This window comes from Cryptomeria japonica, chromosome 5, assembly GCF_030272615.1.
Source record: "Cryptomeria japonica chromosome 5, Sugi_1.0, whole genome shotgun sequence".
In the NCBI taxonomy this organism is placed as follows: Eukaryota; Viridiplantae; Streptophyta; class Pinopsida; order Cupressales; family Cupressaceae; genus Cryptomeria; species Cryptomeria japonica.
In genome coordinates this window covers 497,365,187-497,388,363 of record NC_081409.1, presented here as the reverse complement: position 1 = coordinate 497,388,363, position 23,177 = coordinate 497,365,187, and positions in this window count along the sequence as shown.

Genomic DNA, 23,177 nt, shown 5'->3' with positions numbered 1-23,177 from the left:
GTGTGTCTCCTTAAGTCATCACCAATTTTAAAATTCATTCCCCTTTTAAACCACATGTCCTACTTAGTTTGATGTCCTTTCTTGCCACATGTCCCAATTAGGCCTGCATCCCCTTAAGCCATGTCCATATTATAGCATGAGTTAGAATGCACGCATGTGTGACGGGCCTTTAGGACCATATTGTGTTATAAGGGGTCATATGCGATCCTAAGGGGTCAGACATGTGTTAGAACACATGTGTGACCCCTTAGGACCACATATGAGCCCTTTAAACATCCTAGTAGTTGGGTCATAAGGGGTATATTGTATACACTACTAGGATGTTAAAAGGGCTCATATGTGGTCCTAAGGGGTCACACATGTGATCTAACACATGAGTGGCCCCTTAAGATCACATATGACCCCTTAGAACACAATGTGGTCCTAAAGGGTCATCACACATGCACGTGTTCTAACTCATGCATTCAACCCCTTAGGACCATGTACATGTATGACCCCATAGGATCACATAGTGTCCTAAGGGGTCATATGTGGTCCTAAGGGGTCACACATGTACATTAGAACACATGTGTGTGTCCCCTTAAGCCATGTCATATTTTTAAGTTCATTCCCCTTTTAAGCCACATGTCCTATTTAGTTTGATCCCCATTCTTGCCACATGTCCCAATTAGGCCTGCATCCCCTTAAGCCATGTCCATATTATAGCATGAGCTAGAATGCATGCATGTGTGATGGGCCTTTAGGACCGCATTGTGTTCTAAGGGGTCATATGTGATCCTAAGGAGTCACGCATGTGTCAGAACACATGTGTGACCCCTTAGGACCACATATGAGCCCTTTTAACATCCTAGTAGTTGGGTCATAAGGGGTATATTGTAAACACTACTAGGATGTTAAAAGGGATCATATGTGGCCCTAAGGGGTGACGCATGTGTTCTAACACATGTGTGACCCCTTAGGATCACATATGACCCCTTAGAACACAATGTGGTCCTAAAGGGTCGTCACACATGCACGCGTTCTAACTCATGTGTTCAACCCCTTAGGACCATGTACATGTATGACCCCATAGGATCACATAGTGTCTTAAGGGGTCATATGTGGTCCTAATGGGTCACATAGGTACATTAAAATGCATGTCCACGTCCCCTTAAGCCATCTCCTATTTTTAAATTCATTCCCCTTTTAAGCCACATGTCCTATTTATTTTTATCCCCTTTATTGACACATGTCCCAATTAGGCTTGCATCCCCTTAAGCCATGTCCATATTATAGCATGAGTTAGAACACGTGCATGTGTGATGGGCCTTTAGGACCATATTGTGTTCTAAGGGGTCATATGTGATCCTAAGGGGTCACGCATGTGTTTGAACGCATGTGTGACCCCTTAGGACCACATATGAGCCCTTTTAACATCCTAGTAGTTGGGTCATAAGGGGTATATTATATACACTACTAGGATGTTAAAAGGGATTGTATTTAGTCATAATGGATCACGCATGTGTTCTAACACATGTGTGACCCCTTAAGATCACATATGACCCCTTAGAATATAATGTGGTCCTAAAGGGCCATCACACATGCACGCATTCTAACTCATGCATTCAACCCCTTAGGACCATGTACATGTAAGACCCCATAGGATCACATAGTGTCCTAAGGGATCATATGTGGTCCTAAGGGGTCACACATGTACATTAGAACACATGCGCATGTCCCCTTAAGCCATCTCCTATTTTCAAATTCATTCCCCTTTTAAGTCACATGTCCTATTTAGTTTGATCCCCTTTCTTGCCACATTAGGCCTACATCCCCTTAAGCCATGTCCATATTATAGCATGAATTAGAACACGTGCATGTGTGACGGGCCTTTAGGACCACATTGTGTTTTAAGGGGTCATATGTGATCCTAAGGGATCACACTTGTGTTAGAACACATGTGTGACCCCTTAGGACCACATATGAGCCCTTTTAACATCCTAGTAGTTAGGTCATAAGGGGTATATTATATACACTACTAGGATGTTAAAAGGGCTCATATGTGGTCCTAAGGGGTCATGAATGTGTTCTAACACATGTGTGACCCCTTAGGATCACATATGACCCCTTAGATCACAATGTGGTCCTAAAGGGTCATCACACATGCACGCGTTCTAACTCATGTGTTCAACTCCTTAGGACCATGTATATGTATGACCCCATAGGATCACATAGTGTCCTAAGGGGTCATATGTGGTCCTAAGGGGTCACACATATACATTAGAACACATGCACGCGTCCCCTTAAGCCATGTCTTATTTTCAAATTCATTCCCCTTTTAAGCCATATGTCCTATTTAGTTTGATCCCCTTAAGCTATGTCCATATTATAGCATGAGTTAGAATGCATGCATGTGTGACGGGCCTTTAGGAGCACATTATGTTCTAAAGAGTCATATGTGATCCTATGGGGTCATGCATGTGTTAGAGCAGATGCCTGACCCGTTAGGACCACATATGAGCCTTTTTAACATCCTAGTAGTGTATACAATATACTCCTTATGACCCAACTTGACCTAATATATATATATATATACCATATAATATGGCATCATAGGTCCTATTCAATGCCATAATAGGACCTCTTAGGTCAAGTTGGATCTTAAGGGGTATATATTATATTTTATACACTACTAAGATGTTAAAAGGGCTCATATGTCATCCTAAGGGGTCACACATGCGTGACCCCTTAGGATCACATATGACCCCTTAGAACACAAGTTGGTCCTAAAGGCCCATCATACATGCACACGTTGTAACTCATGCATTCAACCCCTTAGGACCATGTACATGTATGACCCCATAGGATCACATAGTGTCCTAAGGGGTCATATTATGTGGTCCTAAGGGGTCACACATGTACATTAGAACACATGCGTGTCCCCTTTAGCCATGTCTTATTTTCAAATTCATTCTCCTTTTAAGCCACATGTCCTATTTAGTTTGATCCCCTTTCTTGCCACATGTCCCAATTAGGCCTGCATCCCCTTAAGCCATGTCCCAATTAGGATCACTAATGTTAAAAAGGGTTGAATATGTGGTCCTAAGAGGTCACACATGTGTCCAACCCCTCAGGACCACATATATATGATGGTCCCTTAGGACACAATGTCACCTTTTTAACATTAGTGTATACAACATACCCCTTATGGCTGGCCCAACTTGACCACATAAGATCTCACATTGTGTCCTGATTGTATGACCATCCCTTTAAGACACATATCTAGTATGTAATTAACTAATTATGACCATACCCCTTTTAACATGTACTATTACGACCATACCCCTTTAGCCACATGTGTGTCCTATTTAAAGTTTCTTCCCCTTAAGCCACATACATCATAACTAGGCCTATCCCATTAAGCCAATTGTCTAATTTCTAGTCTGACCCCCTTAAGCCATGTGTGCTAGCTAGGCCAATCCCCTTAAGACATGTGTCTTAAATGATTAATTACAAAATTTGTAGATGTTAAATTTGAAATTCCTATTCTAAGTAAATTAAATTAACTAATTACGACCATACCCCTTTTAACATACTAGTGTACATGTACAACATGTACCCCTTATGATGACAAAAGATCACATCATGTCCTAAGGGGTCATATATGGCATAATAGGACCTATTAAATACCATATTATGGCATAATAGGTCCTATTAACTATATGAAATTAAGTAATTACGATCAAATTTAATTTAATTAAGACCATCCCCTTAAGACACATGTAATTAGGACATTTGTCTTAAGGGGATGGTCATAATTATTTATTTAAAATGATCCCCTTAAGCCACATGTGTGTCCTATTTAAAGTTTCTTCCCCTTAAGCCACATACATCCTAATTAGGCCTATCCCCTTAAGCCATTTGTCCTATTTCTAGTTTGATCCCCTTAAAACACATGTCTTAGTTAGGCCAATCCCCTTAAGTCATGTGTCTTAAATGATTAATTATAAAATTTGTAGATGTTAAATTTGAAATTCCTATTCTAAGTATGAAACTAACTAATTACGACCATACCCCTTAAGCCATATGTGTGTCCTATTCAAAGGTTCTTCTCCTTAAGCCACACACATCCTAACTAGGCCTATCCCCTTAAGCCAATTGTCCTATTTCTAGTTTGATCCCCTTAAGACACATGTACTAGTTAGGTGAATCCCCTTAAGTCATGTGTCTTATGATTAATTACAAAATTCGTAGATGTTAAATTTGAAATTCTTATGTGATCATTTAAACATGTTCTTGATTTCATGTACACATCTATGTATATATTGTAATACCCTAAAATTGGTCACCTAAATCATGGGCCCCTAATCTCGACAACATCACCAAGGTCCTAACCAAAGGCAATTAAATCAACTTTGAGCACACAATTAATTAATTATTCAATCATTAAATGTCACATGGCAAGTGAATTATTCTATATTAATTAAATCATTTCAAGTAAACCATTTTGATCAATTATCATGTTTAATTTATTAAATATCCTAACATATTTAATTAATTAATAAATTTTCCATTTAATCATAAAAACTGAATTAATTTATTACAAAAGAGGAATCAATATGCAAAGCAAGAGTTAAATTGAAAATAAAATAAAATAATTGAATTGAGAGAGAAATCAAACTTGAGATATTATTTCTTCTTCTAAATTGAGATAACTTGAAATCAGAAAAGTAATTAATTGAATTATTAATCATTCTCTAAAATTGGAACTCAAAGCTTTTAGAAAAGAAGTTCAGTTGCATTGAAAAGACTCTTTTCTTGAATAAATCAAAGAAATCGCATGGAATCGCCTATTTTTATCACATTGCATGGAATTAATTGAATTTTATCTTCAATGCAAACTCAAACTTATAATCTGAATGTATTTCAATCAAACTATAATTGGAATCTATCTCAAGGTTAATTGAATCTGATCTCTCAATTATTTCAATTATCCTAAATTGTGCTTTTTCTTGAATAATCTCAACCACTCGTTGCTAATTGATCTTGAACGTTGGTCTCTCTTTTGATTCTCTATAAATTCGGCCTTCATCTCTCATTCAAAACACCATGGAGATTTATTGTTATTATGCAGTTTTTGCTCTGGAATCATTGAAGATATTGTGCTTGCTTTTTTTGAGATTATTGCATTTTAGTTTAGCTTTTTGCATATTTAGTTAAATTATGATTGCTTGAATTCATTTAGGTTACTATTCATCCATCTAGCATAATCTTGCATCCATTTAGCTTAATATCATGCTCATATAGATTAAATCCTTCGTCTTGGTGCAGTCTAGTCACTGGTATTGCTTATACAAATATGAGAGCAAGTCTATACTCGCATCTTTTAGAAGGCAATTGGTCAATTTGTGATGGTTTTATTATTCATGCTTATATCTGTCTAACCATACATGCAATGACTTAATTGAAGTGTTGTGTCTTACAACTTGCAGATGCTTATTCCACTTTTCACACACACATTTTGGGCGCCCACCGTGGGGCAAAAGACTACACCTTTCGGCTTCAAAGACTAACTTTTTTCTTATTTGTCAGATTTTTGATTTTTTGGATTTTGGTCCGTACAGTTACTATGAAATATCATACGAGATTCCCCATATGCCCAAATGACAAACTGTAGGTATCGTGCGATCTTGTATGAATTATCGTACGACTAGGTGAGAATTGTCATACGGTATTCTGCATTTTGGGTTTAAAAGCAAACTGCATCCTTCAGGTTCTTTATTGGATTTTGATCATACTAACACTGACCCTAGCTTGTCGTCTGTTTGTCTGAGGAATTTTCATAGCCTAATCAGTTTTTGTAGAATGCTTGTCGAAGATTATGCTTATCAAACAAAGATAATATGACTACTGATTCGTTGTCTTTGTAGGTTGCCTGAGGAGATTCAAGTAAACATTGTGTATTCTTTAAATTCATTTTTAGGCACCTAAACTGCTATATGGTTTATGAACAAATCTATCTTTTGTGTTTTAAGAAAATTTTGAGAGGTCGGAGAGTATGCTCTTGTCTGCACAGACAATCATAAATCTAGACCCTTGAGGCTTTTTCTAAGTTTGAGATTTGTGTACCTTTAGCGGGCCTGTCACAGTGGGAAAAAGTAATCACTCTGTGAGAACAACCCAAGTGAGTACATCTGGACTTGGGCATTCCAACTCACTATACTAAATAGGTCTCTGGTTGATTAAAGTCTCAGAGGACCGGATTATTTGAGTTTTCTCTTTGAGATCTCTCATATTGAGCATTTTGTAGGGTCTCGCAGTCTCAATCACGTTTACGTGACTACAACTTATTTCAGTACCTTGTCGGGCTATAGGCCTCAATCATGCTTGCATGACTTCAAGGGGTAATTTCAAATGAAATTCCTGACTAAGAACTATAAGATAGAGGCTACCCGATTCACCTCCAAAAGGGGGGATAATCTTTGTGCAAGAGAGATAGTAACTCTCCCAAGATACTTGCCATTTCGTGCCCCCATTAGCATTTGGAGTCGCCTAATACGGTGTTGAGAATCCATTGCATGAGACTCAGTGGTCATATTCTAATTAGCTATTGGGCGTGTACCTGAGTCTGTAAGCAAAGGTTTTCTTCTCTCACCAATTTCCATAGGGTTAGCGTGCTATGATTGAAGTCATTATACATATTGCATGTTCACTGTGTTTTCATCCCTGAAACTAAAACTGGAATAGCAAAACTAGAGAAAACAATAAACAACTTAGTGGTCAAAACTCTGTTCGTATCAAAAACTAGTCTATCTTAGTCGTCAAAACTCTATCCGTATCAAAAACTAGTCTACCTTAGTCATCAAAACTCTGTCCATATCAAAAATTAGTCTACCTTAGTCGTCAAAACTCTATCTGTATCACAAACTAGTCTACATCAGCTATAAAAAACTTAGTCCATCTCAAAACCAGTCATCGTCAATCATTGAAAACTCTGTCTGTCAGAATCTCATCTTTGTCTAGTAAACTATCGTACGAGTCTTCTGAAATATCATCCTACTGCCTACAGTTCATCATACGAGGTTTCATCAATCTTGACAGTTTGTCGTTTGAGCCTCTATTCTGTGTCGTACAAAATCTAATAAATTGTCGTCCTGGTTAGGGAAGTGTTGTTTGAGTCTCTATTATGTGTCGTACAAAAAATATTCATATCATCAGTTTATCGTCTGAGGTATACCCACCTGTCGTACGAACGTAGGCAGCAACTCGTACGAAATACTGTTTTCATCGTCCTGAAGCTATCAAACTGTCGTCTGGTCTTGTAAACCCTATCGTATGAATCTTTGATTTTGTTAGTTTAGAACAGTAAAATTTGCCTAAAAATAGTCTACAACAAGCATAAAACTAGTTATCATCATCATAAGCATAAACAACTCTAAACAATGTACTTATGTCGTGGTGTTGCACAATTTTGTCGATCATCTTTCAACTAGTTCAATCAACCATTTATTAAACTTAAGTTACTTAGATAATGTCTTACACGGGATAGATCGTTCCTAAAACCAGACCGAGTCTTAGTCAATCAAACTAATTTACTTAGATAACGTCTTACATAGGATAAATCGTTCCTCAAACCAGACTGAGTCTTAATCACTTCTCTTAAATTAAACTAGGTAACTTAGATCACGTCTTACATAGGATAGATCTTTCCTGAAACCAGACTAAATCTTAGTTGCTTCTCTCAATCAATATGTTAAATGAACAACTAGCTCCAAATTTGATCTTGACTTTTGCATCACAAACAACTCTAGGTCACATCAATCAATAAAAATGCCCACTCAAACCAAAAGTTCTCGTAAGAAAGCCGACAGAAGCCAAGGACCATCCTTTTCATATTAGGATAATCCATTTTATGTAGAGGACCTTGTCACTAATAAACCTTCATCATCAGATATACCAGTTTATGATCAACCCTTATCTCCCACCATATCTGGAACAAAATAAGAAAGACGAGCTGCTAAACACAATGCTTATGATGATCTTAGTATCCATGCTACTGATAGTGATTCCTTGTCAGGTGAATCTGAAGCCTCTGAACCTACTAAAATTGATATTCATAAATGACAAAAGGATAAAGATTTCTGAAAAATGATGAAGGTTATCATGGCTAGAGAAAAAGAAAACTATTTTCTAGAACTAGCAAAGCAAGGCGCTAAGCTTCCTACTAGTTATAATGTTGACGCCCTCATCACTAAAGAGGAAGAGACACCCTTAGCAATGGTAAACAAACAATTACAAGCATTACGGACTGAGATCATAGAACTGAAAAACAAGGATAAATCATCAAAACAATATTCTCTGGACACGATATGCCCATTTCCATTTGATAAAAACCTTTAGATGCCCCCATTTCCTTCACGAGTGGATATTTAGAAGTTTGAAAAATATGATGGCAACTCAAATCCTCAAGACCAAGTCAGATAATTTTGTGCTTTACGTATGGAGTTCATGCATGAACAAACATATCTCATGTGCCTTTTTCCCGAGAAGTTTAGGAGGGCAAGCTATGTAATGGTTCTCAAGCCTACCTATGGGAATAAAAACTTTTAAAGAATTAATCCAACTATTTCTACAACAATACTCCTATAACATTCGTCATCTTGTCACTATGATTGAGCTTTGTAATACCAAACAGAAAATAGGAGAGCCCTTTCTCACTTTCCTCCAACATTGGAGAAAGATGTTCTCTAGATATTCACGGCCTATTCCAGATTCTGTGAAGATGGATATCTTCATCAACAACTTGATCCCTGAATTAAAATATAGTATCCAAATGCAAGTATACCCTTCATTCAACAAATTGGTAGACAATGCCCTCATAATGGAATATGTGCTTATAAAGAAAGGAGATATCTCACTTTGGAAAGAAACACAACAAGGTTCTAGTTCCAAAGAAAAGAACAAATATTGGAAATATGGCAAAGACAACAACATAAATGTTGTTAATGACGGAGTGGTAGACACTGTTAAAGAAAAATTAAAATCCATGATATTTAATCTGGCTAGTGGCACACAAGCACTCAAAGAAGCTGAAACTGCAACAGAAAATCCTCCGAAGAAAGTAAAAGAGTGGTTTAAAGAGAAACCTTGGCTTTCAAAACCTAAACGCAACTTCACTCCTCTGTAAGAATCATACGAATCCGCTTTCAAAACTTTACTAGCAAATGATCTGATAACCTTACTAGACAATTCTAGGCCATATGATCCCGAAGTCAAACCAAAATGGTGGAGAGAGAATGAATACTATGAATACCATCGAAACAAAGGTCATAACACAAACAACTGCATGAAATTCAAGCATGAGATTCAAGATCTCATTGACGCTGACAAAATTGTTGTTAGAAATCACACTAATAATGCTGATCACAAAGCTTTTAAGGATCCCTTACCTATTTATGAACAAGGTGATTCCTCAAAGTCAAAAGGAGGTGCCAAACTTAATTACACCTATACCAATAATGACAATGTGATCAACATGATTGAGTCTTCCCAACCTGAATAATGCAATGTGATCATAATCAAAGATAAACAAAATGAATCACAAAATACAAATGTCGTGACCCGCGCTCAAAAGAAGGTTACTCTCCAAGGAGCTAGTTCCTCAACTCCTACTCAAACAACGTCAAACCTACCAACTTCTTCAAACAGACAAACAAATACAACCATGGCTAAATCCAAACAATTGCCTTCATCATTCTCTCTTGGTTATAGCATTGTCTAACAATTGAAAAGAACAAATGCTCAAATCTCCATCTTTGAATTGCTTAAAATCTCTTCTATTCATAAAGAGATCCTGGACAAAGCCTTGCTCACTAATAATGTCCTAAAAGATTTAGATATTGATCGGTTTCAATCTATAGTGGGTCACCTGACTTCACCTCATTATCTTACTTTCTCTGAAGAAGATGACAACTCACTGAATCACCCACATAACTAGCCATTGCACATTGAAGCTATGATCCATAAACATCGAGTTAAACATGTTTTGATAGATGGAGGCGCTAGGTTGAATATTTGTACCTATAATCTGCTTACACATCTGGGCTTTTATGAAAATGTCATTGATCTGGCCAAGAAAATAACAATCAAAGCTTATGATGAAGAAGAAAGAACCTCTAAAGGTCTGGTACTATTACCGATCAGGGTAGGACCTGTAGAAAGAGATGCTATTTTTCAAGTGCTTGATCTTCCTCTGTCATACAACATCTTACTGGGCAGGCCATGGATTCATGAAATGAAGGTAGTTCCATCTACATATCATCAGTGCTTAAAATTTCCTTATAACGGAGTTGAAGTCAATATTCCTGCTGATACAAACTCCCCCTGTAATGCATTAACAAAGAGTGTTGATACCTTTGTGCCTCATAATAGAGCAACCTCTATAACTGAAAGTTTAGAAACCTTGATGAAGGGCTTAGAAAAGAAATTGAAAATTACAAATACTGGCATGGATGGATACAAGATAGAACCAGTACTTTCACTAATCTCTCTCCCTCCATCACCAAGACAGTTAGGAAAACCATCAGAGGTTATGAAGCCACAAACTTCAACTCCAAATGTCATTTATGATGGTCTCTTTGTACAATCCTCTACTTCCTTTGTAGATGAAATAAAAGAGGATGATGTTCTCAAATGGATTTTCAAAGAAGATAGTGAAAACAAAGAAGTACGACATTGTGAGATTTCCCCAACACAATATGGTCCAGGATATAAAATGATTCAACGCATGGGATATTCAGGTACCAGTCCTCTGGGAAAACATCAAGAAGGTATTGTTGAACCTATTCAGCTACAAACTAAGTCTACAAATGATAAAGTTGGACTGGGATACAATCCAGGAAAGACATCAGATCGGAAACATACTTCCCATCATCAGTCTAAGTGGAGGAAAAAGATACTGCCTTCAACATCACATGAAGTAAACACTCAACAGACTCAAGAAGAGTATGAAAAAGAACAAGAAGAACTAGCAATCAAGAGAGAGGAAACAATCGGTACTCAAGTTCCAATGGTATCAGCTACAACACCACAAGGAGTAGAAGTCTCAAAGGATATGAGAGGATAGGTAGAAAGAATCAAAGAATTGTTTGCACCATTGAAAATTCCAGTCACATACACTAGTAGACAACAAGTAGAGGATTCAAAAACTGACTCGAATGAGTATGAATGGGGTCCAGATCATCTCTTAGATACATCTATTACAAAAACTCTAGAAGAATCTAATGATATCACAAATGACACACAAGAGCTGATACGCTTAAAGCTACAAACAGAGATAGAAGAAATCAGGCTAAAAAGACAAGAAGACTATGAACAAAAGCTAAAAGAATGAAAAACATGAGAAAATTATTTACCTACTATATCTCCCTCTAATAGAACAAAAAAAATCAGGTATGGAACTACACAAGAAGAATTGGAAGCTACAGAAACAAAACCAGTCATTAGTCCAGAAGAAATTGAATAGAGTAGAAGACAGAGATTCACCGAGCCATCAAGGTTATGTCAACAAGTATGTCTAGAACAAAGTGATAAATTAACTAAATCATGAAGGAACTTGCAACATCAAAGATGTAGGTATTGACACTATATATACTTTTACTCAATCGCATGAAGAAGAGTCATGAAATTCATCCTATGACTCTAATGACTCTGACAATAGTTCTATTTATGACAATACCTATTCAACATTAAACTCTGACTCCTCTGTCATGAATGTTAGGAATATGTCTACTGATCCTGTTGCTGTCAAAGCATGATATGTATTCCAATTTGGCGTAGAAAACTGTGCTACGAGTAGGTCTATTGGATTTGGTCAACTTAATATTAACATGCACTTCAATGATCATGTTGTAACTCTTCCTAGTCTCGAGACATTTACACAAGGTAGTCTTCTAGAACTCGACTTGTCGGTCCGAAGTTGTGATGATAATACCGTGAACTCCCTCGAACCTATTCAAACTTTATCTTTGGTACATCCTGAACTAATTGGCTATAGTCTACAAAACCAACCTATGAATGTACCTATCTTTGCCAATGACTACATGTTAGCCTACTACCTTAATGCAGTTGAACCAATGGACTCTTCCACCAGTGAACAAAGTGAGAACATGACTGAAACATATATCAAGTATCTTAGTCACAAATAAAATAAAATAAAATAAAAGATCTGATGGCGAAAACCACATTGTGGCGGTGTCAGAATCAAAGATAGAGAAAATAAAGGACGTACTTAAGGGTGAAAACTTCTCTGAGGCACCTGAAGGTGAGATACTTGATATACTGTCAGGTCACTTCCAAGAAAGGTCTTCTATATTGATTGAACCAACTCAGCTAGTAAATATTGGGAGTTAAGAGACACCACATATCATCCACTTAGCTCAATCATTATCAACAGAAGAGTTAAAAGATTTCAGCAATCTCTTTTTAGAAAAGAAGATCAACTTTGCATGGACATACTTTGATAGGCCAGGCCTAGATCCTCATATTATCATGCACCATCTTTCTATTATACCAGGAGTTAAACCAGTCAAGCAAAAACTCTGTAAGATGCACCCTCATGTGGCACTGCTAGTTAAGGCTGAGCTAGAAAAATTGCTAAAAGCTGGATTTATCAGAGCTATAGACTATGCAAAATGGATTTCAAAAATAGTACATGTATCAAAGGCAGACAAATCTATTAGGGTTTGCATAGACTTCAGAGATCTCAACAAAGCTTGTTCGAAGGATGGCTTTCCATTGCCTAACATTGATATGATAGTGGATATGACTATTGGATATGAGATGTACTCATTAATGGATGGATTCTCCGATTATAATTAGATCACAATTGCTCCTAGAGATCAAGAAAAGACAACTTTCACCTATGCATGGGGAACCTTTTGTTGGAACGTCATGCCATTTGGGCTAAATAATGTAGGAGCAACTTACCAAAGAGAAGTAACTACTATTTTTCATGATATGATGCATAAAAACATGGAAGATTATGTTGATGACACTTTAGTAAAGACCATGAAGAGATCCACACATATTCAAGAGCTAGGCCTCATACTAGATAGAATGGAAAAATTCAAGCTCCGACTAAATCCTAAAAAGTGTGCATTTGGAGTAACATCAGGGAAATTGCTTGGTTACATTATTTCAAAGAAAGGAATTGAGGTTGATCCTGAAAAGGTCCAAGCTATAATGGAAATGCCACCTCTAAAGAATATTAGTCAAATGAGAAGTTTACAAGGACGTCTCCAGTCAATAAGTCGCTTTATTTCTCAGCTAGCAGATCACAAAAGTATTAAGGAAAGGAATAACATACAACTAGGATCAGGAATGTGAACAACACCTTCAACAAATCAAGGAATACCTGTGTAATCCACCAATTTTGATGCTACCGATTAAAGGTAAACCATTGATTCTATACATATCAGCTACCAATTCATCACTGGGGGCACTTCTGGCACAACAGGATGAAAATAAAAAAGAAAGAGCTATATATTATATAAGCAGAACTTTGGTGTCTTATGAAATGAACTATACTATAATAGAAAAAGCATGTTTGGCATTATTCTTTGCATCACAAAAATTGAGACACTACATGTTAGCACATTCCATCAAGCTAGTGGCTAAGATTGATCCGCTCAAATATCTTCTCAGCAAAACAACACTTATAGGAAGATTGGCTAAATGGGTCATGGTTCTTACATAACTTGATATTGAATATGTAGAACACAAAGCCATTAAAGGATAGGCCATTGCAGATCAACTTGCTGATGCTCCACTTGAAGACACTCAACCTTTGCACATAGAATTTCCAGATGAATCTATCATGCACCTTACTCAACTATCATGGAAGATGTTCTTTGATGGATCTTTCACTCAACATAGTTCCAGTCCTGGAATACTTTTTATTACTCCTAAAAAATATTCAATCCCCAGAGACTTATAAGGTTCTCTTCCCTTGCACAAACAACCTTGTAGAGTATGAAGCTTTGGTAAATGGGATCAAGTTGGCTATTGAATGGAAGGTTCTGGAATTACACATCTATGGATATTCTCAGCTAATCATCAATCAAATCAATGATACATATCAGACTCGAGATGAGAAACTAATGCCTTATAAGAGAATGGTTGATGATCTCAAGAAATATTTTACTTTTGTATCATTCCAAAAGATCCCCAGATCAACAAACAGAGAGACAGATGCTATGGCCACCTTGGCATCTATACCAGAGTTACAAGAATCTAATTTTCACTTTGAATTCTTGGTGGAAGAGTTACATTACCCTACCTATGATTCTCCCGAGTCCCAGATGGTCTGTTCTATTATTGGACATGACTCATCTCGCTACAACCACATTTTTTTATTCAATCGGTAATTGGCTGAAGCCTGAATAGCTTTTGGCTAGAGTTATGAACCCGTGGAGACACAGTAGGGGGTCCCATCCCCATTACATATCTTTGAATTATTATTATTATTATTATGTTTGATTAGATTGACCCCAAGACCTTCCCCATCCTATGGAAGGCCAAGAGTCACAACTTAGAATTCCACTTTAGATGTCCCTATTGGGAATTGAACTTGGGTCTCCACAGTGAGAACCCAGTGTTTTAACCAGTTAAGCTCAACCCCTTGGACCTCGCTACAACCACATTTACTCTTATCTGCGTGACCAAATTGTCCCTGCTAATCTTACCCATAATGAGAAAAGGAACCTAATCCAAAATGCTTGACGGTATGTCATCATCGCTAATGATCTATTTAGGCGAGGTTTGGATAGTAATTTGCTTAGGTGTCTATAAACTAAAGAGTTCCAATGTGCATTATCTGAAGTCCATGAAGGTATTTGTGGATCTCATTCAAATGGTGTAACTTTATCTCGGAAACTACTAAGGACTGGTTACTACTGGCCAGATATGGAGAAAGATGCTATAAAGTTTGCTAAAATTTGTGAGAAGTGTCAGCTACATGGGAATCTCATACATGCTCCAGCAAGGGATCTCATACCCTTCATTATACATTGGCCTTTTCAACAATGGGTGTTTGATCTCATTGGCCAAATATATCCTACATCATCTAACAGACACAAGTTTATTATAACTGCCATTGAGTACTTCACTAAGTGGGTGAAGTGGTTCTGCTCATCAAATCAACTGGTAAACAAGTAGCTCTGTTCATCCTTAACTATATCATCTGTAGGTATGGGATATCTTCTTCAATTGTGACTGATAATGGAGGACAATTCAAGAATAAAGATCTAGACGAGCTCTATGAAAAATTCAAAATCAAACAACATTGGTCATCCATATATTACCCTCAAGGTAATGGACAAGCTAAAGCATCTAACAAAAATCTGCTAACTATCTTACACAGAACAGTAAATAAATCTGGAAGGAATTGGCATATGCAGCTCAATCCTGCATTATGGGCTTATAGAATAAGTATCAAAACACCTAATAGGGCTACACCTTTTTCTTTGGTGTATGGATCCAAAGCAGTCTTACCTATTGAGGTGGAAATACCATCTTTAAAAGTTTCTTTGCAAGGTCTCATTACTTATGAAGAGTACAGAATATCTAGATTGCAAGAACTCGAGTTACTGGATGAACGTCAGCAAGTGGCGTTTGATCATCTGAGAGTGTATCAAAAGAGAATGTCTAAAGGATATAACAAGAAGGTTCGACAATGAGAATTTCAGGTTGGTGACCTTGTTCTGAGAGAAAATCCTAAAAATCAACAGTTTCGAGACAAAAAAGGGAAGTTTGAACCCAACTGGCTGGGTCCCTACATCATTACTGTAGTCTTTGGCTCTGGTGCCTATCAACTCTCAACATCAGAAGGAGAACAACTCCGTGAACCGATCAACACCATCCACTTGAAAAAATTCTTCACTTAGTATTTTCTGCTCCAGCAACCTGTACAGCTGAAAAAGTCCTGGAAAAAAATCCTAAAAATCCTAAAATGTCTTGAAAAAAAAGAGAGACAGAAAAAATCTTTTCCAAGCAGGTGAAAACTTGGCAAACAGGCGCCTCTTGTACTCAAGCGCTCCATCTATCAACACAACATTGGCATTTCCTACTTTCTTGCATCTTTGATTTCACTTGTACATATTGTTTAGTCGCTTTTGTGACATCCTGGTTCTTTTAGAGCCCTCATGGTTTGAAACTGATCAATGTCCTAGTCTTAGGGTAATCGACCGAGCATTTTACGTGTCCTTCATCTTTTCGTCAGTGATATTTGGTCGTCCAATTTGAGTCAGTCACCTATCTCCTAACTACTGAAGAGTTTTATCACTGAGTAAACAAGCAAAACAACATTACTAAAAACAATCACTAAACAACTTGAGATATGCGTGACAATTTCTTTGTGTTGTCTTTTATATTGGTTTTTGATTATTATTCCCTCTGAGTAACTTGAGGAAGTCTACATTGACTAAGAGGAGAAGGGATTGGGGGGATAATATTTTCTTTGTTTTCTGCTTGTAGGAATGATTCCAATGATCTGGAAACATCTAATCAGCTGGGTGTCTGTGATAAGTACCTTCACATCAAGGTGAAATCACCACACATACCTCGATTCCACTTATTTGTATGCTACAGGGAGGTTGGCATCATTTCTTTATCTATTTTAAGGGAATTTCTTTAAATGTGCAATTTGGATGCACGCGTAATCTATCTAAGGATATGAACGAAAAAAGGGTCATTGCGGACAAGATAATTAATATTGCACATGAAAAGAAAGCAACTCTATTCTGCCTGTTATGTTTGTAAACGCTCAGTGATGAAAATTAAGCATTCCAAATCTAGTGACTAGGTTTTAGGTTGCATTCATTCTAAATTTTATGCATTTTGAGTGATTTCGATATGATAACAATGATCTCTTTATCTTCTGAATGATAGTTTGAAGCATCATCATTTCTCGGCTAAGTGGACTCTTTTTCATCATTTATTCGATCGAGTACTCGTGTATTGAGATGTTAGCTGCATACATAAGAATATTATATAGATCCATATATTTCATTATATACATTCATTTGCATTCATATTATCGCATAGAAAAATGAAAAAAATTGCATTACTAGTTACTCATTTTTATCATTTATTTGCATATGAAAAGAAACAAAAAAACTAAAATAAACATCCATAATAAACAAATATGCATACATATAGAATAAAGCATAAAGAAAAACATCTCATAATCAATCAACACAAGTACAATGAAATCAAATGAAGATCTCATATATATCATAAATATCTCAGAGTATGAATGATATCAACTATCATATACAATGTCTCATCGAAGCAAGAATCGTATAGGCTACAAAAAATGGGGTATATAACAAAATCTAGGAGCTATAAAAAATCTATCTCTTTGCCTCTCCCTCATTGCCAGGTGGTGGAGGAGGTGGAGCCTGCTGACCAGCATCCTGCCTAGGTGCCCGAGCTCCCTTAGATTGAGCCATATACTGAAAATATGGGACAACCTACTACACTACAGGAACTGCTACACTATAAGCTGCAACATAATAAGCCACTCGGCTAGTCTGATGCAACACCTCCTACTAAAGAGCGTCTCGCTTTGCTTGCATCTCACCAAGCTGATGATCGTGCTCAGTTCTAACCTCCGCCAACTATCGATCTTGCTCTGCAAGCTATGTCTGAGCCACTGTCAACTGTGACTGCAAACCTGCTAATCTGGCTCTCATTGACCGTAGCGGGTCCGCTACCCCCTACTCTCTCACAGGCTCTCTTCCTCCCTCCTCGCCTCCATCTCCACCCTACTCATCCCTTCGCTATTGCACCTATCTAGGAGCTGCTCGCTCCTCCTCTCCTCCACCCTCTGTTGCCCTGGCACCACTAGCCCCCACACCAATAGCTCCAAGGGATCCACCCTCCCCTCTCTGCTACTATCTCCCCCCAGTTGGTACTCTGCTGCTGCTGGCACCAAGATCACCACCTGCTCGCCTAGAACCCGCTGCCTTCCGTCCCTATGCCTGTCCCTGTACCTGTGCCTATGCAGGGGCCTCATCCTTAGCCTCCTCTATGAGAGGCGCATGCTCTGCCAGATCTATAAATCTAGGGAAGGGATGTCTCTCAAGCTAGTCCTTGTACTAGGGAAATACCCTCGCATCTACAATGTCCTCCAGATAGTCCCATCGCTATCACCGCAATCCGACCATCTCCTGCATGCTCAATACATAGGACAACTTATTGGCCCATTCTTGTCTCTCCTCATCACCATATCGAGCGTAGGCAGTGAACTCCTGTGATATCCCCTAAGGCCTTCCATATTGCCTCATAACTCTCAAAACCGCGAATCGCTCAATGATGGACACCGATCTCCCAATAAGAGGACGAGTCATGAACATATCTCTCCGTTGAGCTCTCCAGTCATCCCACAACTCTAGACCCCTGTACGGTCTCCATACTATAATGATCAGATCATCAAGCTATCATCTCCAATACTCTGACTTACCGAGATGGGACTGAGTAACATATCCAGAATATCTATAAACAATCGACTGGTGTGGATCTCTGGCATCATCCACAATCGGTCTATAAACTGGGATATGCTCCCATGCCCATATCTGAAGAACCAACACTCCTGTTGCCATGCTCTTCTCTTCCCTGTATACAATCTCGTGCATCTCATGATACATGTAGGCTAATAGGAAAGATCCCCACCCTAATCTCTTAGGCTCAGTCAGTAGTCTCTCCAGCATCCTAGCCCACCCACATAGAAACCCCTGTTGTCCCCTGTTTGGCATAATGAAACAACCAATGAAACCTACTAATACACATGCCAAGGGAAATTGCTCACTATACCTAGCCATCATATCATCCCAAGTGATAGCCTGCTCCAGAATGTCCTCATCATGAAATATGCGTCTCAAGGCTAAGGCACTAGGACGCTGAGCCAAATTGTAGTCAACCTTATCCCTAGCAAACATAATCCTCAAAATCCTGTAAACATCCTCTGGCATAATAGTCATCTCTCCAAGTAGATGAAAGGTGTTATGCTCAGAATGGAACCGCTCAACAAGTGTAGTAAGCATCCCGTGATTCAAACAGATATCAGGCATATCTAAAAGGTGAGTAAAGCTGCATGCATCAATATGTGCTCTATCTACATCTATCAGCTCGGAGATTAGCCTCATCGTAGGAGGATAGACACACCAAAACATGATATGTGGCAATTGAACCTGCAAATATCAAACAAAAGAGCATCAACAAGTCATCCCAATTACGCTACAAAACATGTTAAACATCATGCAAATCCAAATACACCAAATGCCAAATCAAAATTTCATGTTGTAAACCTTAAAAATGCTCCCTATTTTCCATATGACATTTCATAGTGTAAGCGGAAACTTGTACCAGTCAAGAATTCATATCACATGATAAAAGACTGTCATATGACAAATTTCATAAATTCGCACAATAATATGGGCTATCAAGCAAACTCTTGTACAAAAATTCAACAAAAAATTAAAATTGATGAAATGCAAAGGCTTAAGATTAGTCACTTACTGTTGGCTCATAGTTTCACGATCGATTATGTCGTCTCTGGTGCTCGAATTGATTCTCCTGGATCAAAATGACCATTTTTCTTTGCAAAAGGATTTTCAAATTTCAAACTTGGAGAGGTTAAAATGAATTAAAAATGACACTTGGACCCCTTATATAGCCAAAACCCTAATTTTCCAACATGCTCCAATGGGCATGAAAACTGTACCCTAAGCTAATTTGCCCGTTTTGATTCCATTTTCGGGATCAAAATCAAAATACAAGATCATTCTCCTAGTCAATTTCACACAACTTATACCACATAGCGCTTTCATCAAATGCTCATTCTTTTCTTCAATTTGCACTCAATTTCTCATTAATCAATGCTACATCTTCAAATATTCCTTTAAATCATTCTTTGTGCTCAAATAATTATTATCACCAACAATTGCCTATAATTATCATGTACCCTTGCTATCTTTCAATTTCACTCCTGAGGGGGCATACTCATGACTTCATGACCTCACATCTTCAATGTCGAGAAAATTTTCAAATCTTCATCAAAAGTCAAGCAAAAAACTTTTCAACTAAATATAATCAAACAAGACCTTATCGCTAAGGGCATCTCAACTTCATCGCTTCATATCAAGTTGAGATCTCTCGATCATCTGAATCAAATCAATCACTAGGGGCATCTCAGCTTCATCGCTTCATATCAAGTTGAGATCTCTCTATCATCTGAATCAAATCAACTTGATATTGTCTTCATCTGAATCAGTCTCTTAACGTTAATTAGTTTTATCGCTTTTTCATCAAGTTGATTATTTGTTTAAACTCAATCAAAAGTTTAAAGAGTATCTTTGATCACACGCTCAATCTAAGCAGGTGTTCAGTTTCATTGCTTCAAATCAAGATGGACAATTTATCTTCGCTCATCGTGTCTTGATCCATCAAGTTCAAGATCGATTTTATCTTCACTCATTGTGTCTAGTTCAATCAAGTTCTAGATCAGTTAGATCTGCTTCTTGATCACTCAAGTTCAAGTTCGGTATCTTTGCTCTTCGTCAGTCCTAGTTCAATCAAGTTCAGGATCGGTATCTCTTTAATCAACTCTGTTTAGTTTCATTGCTTCAAAATAAGCTAAACACCTCGCTCTTCATCTGGTTTGTGATCAATCAAGTTCAGAACTGGTATCTCCTAGACATCAACTATTCTTTGAACCAATGCACTACTCACACATTAATTCAAAGAGGGGCAAATGTAATACCCTAAAATTGGTCACCTAAACCATGGGCCCCTAATCTCGACAACATCACCAAGGTCCTAACCAAAGGCAATTAAATCAACTTTAGCACACAATTAATTAATTCTTCAATCATTAAATGTCACATGGCAAGTGAATTATTCTATATTAATTAAATCATTCCAAGTAAATCATTTTGATCAATTATCCTATTTAGTTTATTAAATATCCTAGCATATTTAATTAATTAATAAATTTGCCATTTAATCATAAAAAATGAATTAATTTATTACAAAAGAGGAATCAATATGCAAAGCAAGAGTTAAATTGAAAATAAAATAAGAGAATTGAATTGAGAGAGAAATCAAACTTGAGATATTATTTCTTCTTCTAAATTGAGATAACTTGAAATCAGAAAAGTAATTAATTGATTTATTAATCATTCTCTAAAATTGGAACTCAAAGCTTTTGAGAAAAGAAGTTCAGTTGCATTGAAAAGACTCTTTTCTTGAATAAATCAAAGAAATCGCATGGAGTCACCTATTTTTATCACAATTGCATGGAATTAATTGAATTTTATCTTCAATGCAAACTCAAACTTATAATCTGAATGTATTTCAATCAAACTATAATTGGAATCTATCTCAAGGTTAACTGAATCTGATCTCTCAATTATTTCAATTATCCTAAATTGTGTTTTTTCTTGAATAATCTCAACCGCTCATTGCTAATTGATCTTGACCGTTGGTCTCTCTTTTGATTCTCTATAAATTTAGCCTTCATCTCTCATTCAAAACACCATGGAGATTTATTGTTATTATGCAGTTTTTGCTCTGGAGTCATTGAAGATATTGTGCTTGCTTTTTTTGAGATTATTGCATCTTAGTTTAGCTTTTTGCATATTTAGTTCAATTATGATTGCTTGAATTCATTTAGCTTACTATTCATCCATCTAGCATAATCTTGCATCCATTTAGCTTAATATCATGCTCATATAGATTAAATCCTTCATCTTGGTGTAGTCTAGTCACTGGTATTGCTTATACAAATCTAAGAGCAAGTCTATACTCGAATCTTTTAGAAGGCAATTGGTTGATTTGTGATGGTTTTATTACTCATGCTTATATCTATCTAACCATACATATAATGACTTAATTGAAGTGTTGTGTCTTACACCTTCAGATACTTATTACACTTTTCACACACACATATATATGTATTCTTGATCATTTATTTGTCTATAGAGCTTGTATGTATGTGTATGTAGATTGGACATGTTTTTAAATTATTTATAATTTATTCATGTTTTAGTTTCAAAAGTTAGTTTTGAAATTTTTATTTGATTTTTAATTAAATGTATGTATATATATGGAGAGCTCAAATTACATACACATCATCATGGATGAGTTTGATATAGAAGGTTTGCTTAATGCAGTAGAGGCTCCACCCCCCAGATGACCCTGCCCATGGTGCAACACCTCCACCCCACCTCCACCCTCTCCCCACTTCCACCTCATGGTTTCGATGAGGCTTGATATCGAGCTATTATTGATGAGAATGTTGTTTTCATACAAGGAAAAGTTAATGAGATCCTTAGATCACTACATATGTCCCCACACACGTAGCGTTTATTGGTACAGTTAGGTTTATAGATGCGGAGCTTGATTCACATCGAGCATGGAGAGAGGAGAGATGCAGGTTTTATTCTGATGGCCTCTCCTATAGGGATATTTTGGACTTAAAAATAGACAAAGCTCACTTAGCTCCATATTTTTCAAACCCCGTCATAGGTGAACCCATTCCACCGAACAAATCCCGCATACCCATGGGGTGGTGTACACATTGGGGCATGGCTGATAATTTTTGGGATCGGTGGTAGATGGTATTTGACTCCCCACCACATGCCAACTTAGAGTTCCCCTTATACTTTTTGAGAAAATTATATACAGAGTTTGTTTTGGGTTTAAAGCCCAATTATTTTAATATTAGAGCATTCTAGGGTGTTGGTGGTGGCATGTCACAAGACAGGTTGGGGGCACGTATTGACTCCAATAGACCTGCCCATCGCCAGGCCATTGTGGTTCCTATTCCTGTTATACCTATGACTATTTATCAACGTTCTGTTATCTCCACATTGGACTCATTAACCACACTCACTGGTAGCCTTAGTGAGCAAACATTTGATTTGGTAGGTGGCCACATTGACACTGGCGGAGATGATCTAGGAGGTGAGGATGATGTTGACATGAGTACAACCATTCCACGTACATCAACACCTCATTTTTGTAAGAGTTGCCATCGACTATGCTATGGGCCCTGTGATGGTCCACACCTTGCTTCGAGTTCACATCATGGTCCATCCTCTTTAGCCGCACGAGGAGCATCCATTGATCATGATAAT